This window comes from Megascapheus bottae, chromosome 8, assembly GCF_031878675.1.
Source record: "Megascapheus bottae isolate mThoBot1 chromosome 8, mThoBot2.hap1, whole genome shotgun sequence".
Classification (NCBI taxonomy): Eukaryota; Metazoa; Chordata; class Mammalia; order Rodentia; family Geomyidae; genus Megascapheus; species Megascapheus bottae.
In genome coordinates, this window is record NC_143516.1 from 49,014,791 (window position 1) to 49,022,596 (window position 7,806).

The window sequence follows — 7,806 nt, forward strand, 5'->3', positions numbered from 1 at the left end:
GCCTCACACACACAAAGCTTTCAATAAAAAGATAAAAAAGAATAGACATGAGAATATGAGGGGAAAATTTAACTGAATTCTCCAAGTGAACATAAGTAAGACATAAACTTTGTTATTTTTCAGAAATCATGCAGTACAGAAGATAATTGCCATGGAAAATATACTTTGGCCTAAGCTCCTGTCTCATGCCTGTGCTTCTAGCTTCTCAGTAGGCTGAGAACTAAGGATCACTTTAGCCACAGTTCCATTTCTGACTTTTTCTGTGTATGTGGTACCCAGGAATCCAACCCAGGGCTTCCTGCATGCTAGACAAGTGCTCTACAGCCACGCCACACTCCTGGCCCTATTGATTCTCTTAAGTATACTTTACCAACTATTAAAAGATATCACCAAATCCTAGAGATTCTTTGTTTTTAAAATTGGGTGAAAGTGCTCAATTGCCTACCTCTCAATGGTCAACATCTTGTATTCTCACCAAAAGAGCTTAGAAAATAATCTAAGAACATAGACTCTACAGTCACAGAAATCTGAATATAAATGTTATTTTAACCAGCTATATGGAAATCTATGAATTACTTTTTCTTTCTCTATTTACTTTTTCTGGATTTTTAATCCTGTTTTCCTTCAAGAATTACAAATATTACCAGAGATGTATTTTTTCAATGACTATAATTTCAAAAATACAAATTGTCATTATTAGAGATTTGATTGAATTATATTTTTTTCATATAATAGGCTACTACATTTTATTGAAAATAAGCAAGCCAGTATTGAAAATTAAAGCATGACTGGATCTCAGAGAAATATATTAATTCAAAAAATCAAAAATACTATATAGGGTATTTATATAAAAGTTAGAACAGGTTATACTTAACTGTTTCATATATATATATATATATACTTTGTAGTAATATTGTAAGGAAGTTAAATTTGTACTTAATGCAATGGTAAATCCATGGACAGGACTAGGGAGTATTAGAAGCAACAATGTAGAGCATTTCATTGTGGGTAATGATGATAGGTTTCTCAATTTCAAGGAGATTGGTTCCATAGATATTTGGATATACTATTGTAGTACTAATTATCACTTATGATTCTGTCTATAGATGACATAAATGAAGGAATAGATAAGGTTAAATAAAGTGATAAATAATGATGTATACTACAGAAATTAAAAGTTGAGTGATACACTTGATTTTAATTATACATTTATGTATCTGTGGACAAAGTTTATATAAATTTATAACAATATAAGCATGCATTATTTTTGTGTATACGTGGCCAGCATGATTGAGAGAGATGTATAGTGGATGCAGAATCTGTTTTGCCTCATCATTTCATATGTTTAAATCTACCATTGGGGAGGATGTGGTGGAGTAGAGCTTTTCACCTCATGGTAACCAGGAATTGAGTAGAACCAGAAGGCAACCAGAGGAGAACACAGACCCCACAAAGTATTTTTTACTTCCTCTTCATCACCTCTCAATATTGCCATCACTGTAGGAAGGCATTACTGGATCAATTTACTGATTAAATCAGGTCCTTATAATGCATTCACTTCCTCAAACCCACCAACTGGATATTGGCCTCCAGCAAGAGTGTGTGGTCAGGGGGATATTTTGGATTCAAGCCATAGCCAACATGTAAACTTCTGTGAGGAAAGAGTTACTACCAGATCTACTTATCATGATTGCTTTTTAAAGATCTTAGATTCTCATAGGACCGTTTCCTTGGAAACAGTGGATGTAAGATAAATGAGAAAGATTTTGTCTGCCTCATTTGTTTTGTGGAATACAACATCTGCCTTGGTTAAGGGAGGCTGTGAGTTGTTAAAGGCATGGGTGTTGCATCTTTCTGTAATGATGATATAAAAAATTTGATGAGAAATGGAGGGCATAGTTTCCTTGTGTCAAGGTCACCCACAAATCTTACCTCTCTTCTTCAGCAGAACTATAGGGTTGTGTAGATATGAATGAAAAGAAGCCTACTCTTTTATGTACTTTCGTGAACTTGGATAGCTGCTGAGGCAAGATCACAAAATAAAATTGTTATACCTCTTGAATATTTTTGGCTTATGTCCTACTCCAATCCTAAAAAAATACAGTTGTTTGACTTCTGTATGCATGAAATTAATTCCAAAACATTCCCAACCCTCAGAGAAGCACATATAGGTACCAAAATTTATGGCTGCTCAAGTCCCTTTTATAGGATGGAATGTAACATAATACAAACAACTTGTATACATCCTCTCAGATACTTCAGAGTAAATAGATTCCTTATAATATATAATGCAATCTAATTATATGACAAAAACTCCATGCCATATTATTTGGAGAACATGGAAAAGAATAGTCTGAGAGCAAGGCGCGGTGGCTCACACCTGTAATCCTAGCTACTCAGAAGGCTGAGATCTGAGGATCAAGATTCAAAGCCAGTTTGGGCACTAAAGACTTTGAGACTCTTATTTCCACTTAACCACAAGAAAATGGAAGTGGCACTGTGGCTCAAGGAATGGGGCCGTAGCCTTGAGCTGAAGAGCTCAGGGACAGCACCTAGGCCCAGAGTTCAAGACCCATGGTCGAAAAAAAAAAAAGAATAAAGTCTGAATATACTCAGATTAATTTTTCTTTTACTGATTATTTTCACAGCAGTAGATTGAATAAGTGAGTGTGTATTTAACAGATACGGAGAGTCTACTAGATTATGATAATGACTGGCAGTTCAGGAACCACAACCAAAGGTGCCATGCTAAGGTAGTGCTTTTGGAAGCTGCTTTGGCTTTTAGACTATAGATCAAGTCCTTACAATACAGGTAACAAGTCAGGATAGTTTGGGGAGGAGAACTTGAAATAATTTGTTATCTAGCTGTTTGTGTTTTGTAGCTTTATGGACCTCCTGGGAAACTAATAAAATGAAAGTTTTAGGAAAATATTAGAGATTACAAATAATGACAAAAGGAAAGAATGAGCCAAAATAGTACTGCTAGTAGGTAAGTGTTAAGACAAAGACCAAAAAGAAAGATTTAGTAGTTCATTAACACTAGTTGAAAGGAGGAAACTTTGCTCTCTATCTGGCAGCTGCCTCCCTTATGAAACTCTTAATGAATCCCAAAGGATAGGCTTCCTTCCTAACTCAGGGTTGATAAGTTTCTGTGATATTCTTAGGGAATGGAAATAAAATGTGCTGATTCAGTATGCTTAATGTATCCCATAAGTTGAAGAAACCAACCAAGAGGAAGTTGAAAGCCAAAATATTTAATCTGATCTCCAGGAGCCGTACCAAGGCCCTATGATTCAATGAAAGTAGAAGATCCTAGAATTGGTACCCAGACATCTTTATGCCAAGAGAATACTAATGGGTAAAAGACAGTAACACTTGTCGTGAGCAGGAAAACAGATGTCCTTCGGTGAAAGAGAACAAGACTGAACAGGTGAATAAGGTGAAGTGGACGGAGACATTGAGAGAAAATGTATTAAAGTCTACTGTATTTTAGATAATATGGATAGAGGAAATTGGTGGTCCTGTTCCTTTGAATGCACAACTAGAAAGGATATGAAAAAAGAATTGGTCTGCCTCTGAACATTGAGAATATCAGCCCTTTGCCAGGTTTTAAATAGGTCTTTGAAATGGGAACCCTTATCATTTCCCTCTTTGTTTTCAGTAAGTACTAAGTTAAAACACACTATCTTCCAGGAGGGGAATAGGAAATTTCAGCTTTGATCAAAGATATCGTGGAAGCAGATGTGTTCTGCCTGGACAATTCTCTCCAGTTTTTCCTCTGAGAAATCTGGAGCAAAATACATAATTTCCTCCAAAATCTGTGTGTTGCACATGGCATACAGTCAGGTTTGGCCACGCTGCAGTGATGAGTGTCTGGAATCTAAAAAGATTGTTAAGCATTGTTTATATCTACACATGAGGGACTCTGTTATAAACTATTTTACGGTCTGATTGAAAGGTTATTCACATCTTCCACAATTCAGTTAGTGCTCCCTAAGAAAATATTTGTGTCTTTTCTATGCTTTATTTTTATTGTACATACACAGACATGCCCTGGGCATTTAGAGAGATGCACCTATTGAAATGTTAAGAACCACCTAAATTATAGCAAGAGGTCACTGAAGCATGGGGCTCACATTATTATTTCTTACAGTGTGTGTCTTGAATCAGTGAGAAATGACATAGCTTGTGAGGAAGTTAGTAGCTATTAAGCAGTAAAACACAACACTGTGTCCTCCCTAAAGGGTAAATGTGGTATGTTCCACATTAATATGTGAGAGACTGTCAATAAAACGTGTTCCTTCATGGCTGGGTTGTGTTTAGATCCACAAGCCAGAAAGAACCTTGAATTTACTGAGCAATTTAGTGGCCATTCCTGCTGTTGATAATATATGACATAGGGTAATGGGATGGTTCTTTTGGGAAGGGAGAAAAATTATACCACAATAAAAACAAATGTGAAGAATCACTTGGAAAGCACATCTACTGCTGTTTAGTATAATATTAACAAAGGTTTTGTGTTCTAAACATTCTGTTAATTTTCCATGTATTGAATTTGTTGTAATTAACACTTTTATAGTCTCACATATTGAAATTAGGGAAAATAAAGTATATGTTGAATATGACCTTCACAATGAAAAGATATTTTGGGAAACTAGTTTAAAATCCCAAATCGATATTAACTCCATGGAAACATATTGATTTTAGAGAGGGACACACACACACACACACACACACACACACACACACACACACACAGTTTAGTGGCTTTAATAACTTTTAAAAGATACAAGTGACTGTATGGGAAGAAAACATGTACAACTCATAACAAAGCATCAAAAGACATGGAAAGCATATTTTTGAAAGTAATATGCTTTGGAGAAGATGATAGTTACAATATGGGATCTAATGCTCTTATCAAAAATAATATTATAAAACTTAAGGAGTATTCTTTGTGAAATCTTAAGCATGAAACTAAGGAGTATTCTTTGTGAGATCTTAAGCATGAAACTAGGAGATAGAATTTAACATTAGGTTCAAGTGATGTGGGCTTTCCAGTTACTGAAATCACTCTCTTTCTTGCAAAAATAATGAGGCCAAGAAAAATGAGAAGTGGTATTTCTCTTTGTTTGTGAAGTCATTACTGGACTGGGATAGCTTGAAGTTATTTGGCAATCTAAGCACCAAGCTCCTGCTCATGTATCTTATCTTTCATCTCTGGAAGCCAAACATCCATGTGGTAAGTCAGAGTAAACTATGCTGAGCAAAAGAGTAAGATGTATAGAAGATATCTGGTTATATTTCTTTTTTCTTTTTTTTTTTTTGCCAGTCCTGGGCTTCAGCTCAGGGCCTGAGCACTGTCCTTGGACTTTCTCAAGGCTAGAGCTCTACCACTTGAGCCTCAGCACCACTTCCGGCTTTTTTCTATGTATGTGGTACCAAGGAATGGAACCCCGGTCTTCGTGCATGCTAGGCAAGCACTTTAACCACTAGGCCAAACTCCCAGCCCCTGGTTATATTTCTTATTTGTCTCATGTTATAAGGCTAACTAAATACAACCTTAAATCATACCTGCATCTTTTTGTTGTATGCATTACCTTGTCCTCTCCAAAACAGAAAACATTTTTATGTATTAAGACATGTCTGTTACATATTTTTGTATTCTTTAAGCAAAGTATCCCAAATGTTATGCTTTGGGTAATATATTGAAAGTACTCTTTTCATTAATATGGAAAGTCCTCACTACTGCAGAGTAGGAATGATTAGAAATTTCAAAACTGAATGCCTTAACTATGTCTAGATTTAAACTAATTTCAAAAAAAATTTCTTTGGCTCCCATTTTTTCCCCATGTTTTCTTGTTTTTAGTCACCAAGGTCCACATTAAGTCTTTGTTATCTTTCCCCAACTGGTTCAGGCTTCATCCTAAAATGAATGAAATTTGTTTCCCATTACTCTCATGTAATTTTATTGTCATCAAGAAAATTTACCACTGGCTTTACTTATTTTATTTTTCAAGGCTTCCTTCTAAGATGGTGACTAGGCTGATAAATTAGGGTCCATATTTACTGTTTTCAAATTGTACAATATTTCATGATGCCATTATGTAAATAAGTCTTTGAGGACCTTGAAACTATAGAAGAATTGGGAAATACAAATTTTTCAACCCAAAACTTACCAATTATACCATCAGCATTGAGACACAGCAGTTCTAAAATTACTTTTCAAATATTATTACCTTTAAGGGTTCTAGTGATGTTTATATATTTATAATATATCTCAGCTGGTACAAAATATTTCTCTGCAGTAAAATTAATAATACATTTAGTCAAATAGTCTAACACAACTTTGCAAATAGGTACAAATAACTCAATGACTAAAATAAACAATTATAAATGAATTACAATTTAGTTATCATTTTCACATAGAAAAGTATAGTGTATATGGTAACACAGTGAAGGCTGGATCTGAAATGCTGACTTTGTCTAAGATCCATTAACTACTCATGTGTCTTTTCACATTGACATTATTGCTTTAATGTCTTTATGTGTGAATTTGATTTTAAAAATGACAAAATTCTCAACATGGGGTGAATGAATTGTTGAGAATACAGGGCTGGCTCAGAGACAAGACTCCATTGATATTATCTAGAACATATTTTGAGTCGTCTTTTAGTAAAGAAGTCAGGTTGCTAAGAAAAATAACAACAAAAATAACATCTTGCAAATAAGAACCTCAGTAAATTGGAAAGATTCTGGGTGTGTCTAACCAAAGAAAACACTCTTAGATATGAAGGCATTGCATTGCTTAATTAATAGCACAGTGATTTGTACAGGAAACTGAAAGTGTTTCATAAATGGACAATGGTTATTTCAAATTATATTTATGGAGACATGAAAAAAACATGCCACTTCATAGAAAAATGTTGCTCTGTAACAGATCATTAAAAGCAAATAAAGCAGTAAATAAATCAACCAAAATAAACATCTAATTGTGAATATGATTTAATTACTTCAGTGTTTGGCAAAAATGCATCTAGTATTAAAGGGAAGATAAAGCATGTTAAAGCAACTTCTCTGACAGCAGTTAGTCCTGTGCTATCTCTGTCACCAGTCTTTGTGCAAGCCCATGCCTTTCATTTGTTTAATTATAATAGTAAAAGTTCTGAATAGTCTCCTCAGTAACATCTGTCTGATGCATGCTTCTTTATTTCTTCAGAATAATCACAACAAAATGCATATTTGGCCATTTTGTTAGTATTTTTAATTATTTTCTATGTTTCCTTGCCTCATTATACCATAGCTCCTAAGCTTTTGTTGACTCTGGGAGACATTTGGCCTAAATTATTATTATTATTATTATTATTATTATTATTATTATTATTCTATTTTCCAGAGGAGAGCATGAACGCAGTCCCCCCCAACCACAAATTATGCTGTCAAGTTTCCCACATTTGGGGAAACCTCAGGGTCAGCACATCTGGAATGCTATGGATAATCCTCGCCCTGGGAAAACCACCTTCATGATCAGGTATCTCCCCTGCCAGGTAAGTATTCAATTGCTATTTTTTTTGCAAAGGAAATACAGTTTAAATACTCAGCAGTTTATTGTACATAGTCAGGTTCTAAAAACTTAGTGGTCATCTTTACGGTGTTCCAGAGATGTTGCAGTTTCCCCCTGAAACTTAAAAGGTCTCATGGCACTTCCATAAGTTTTCTCTGACAATCTGGTATACCATGGCTGCCTAGAGCACTTTCTCCAACTTTTTAGCTTTTTTCTATGTATGTGGTACCGAGGAATTGAACCCG

General features: G+C 34.9%; 1 non-coding gene across 1 annotated transcript; it reads right to left on the reverse strand.

The window, feature by feature from the left end:
* Positions 1 to 7,390: 7,390 nt before the first annotated feature.
* Positions 7,391 to 7,552, reverse strand: LOC150059918 (U1 spliceosomal RNA). The gene has a single exon (XR_016536524.1). It is a non-coding gene; the product is annotated as a U1 spliceosomal RNA (small nuclear RNA).
* Positions 7,553 to 7,806: the final 254 nt, after the last annotated feature.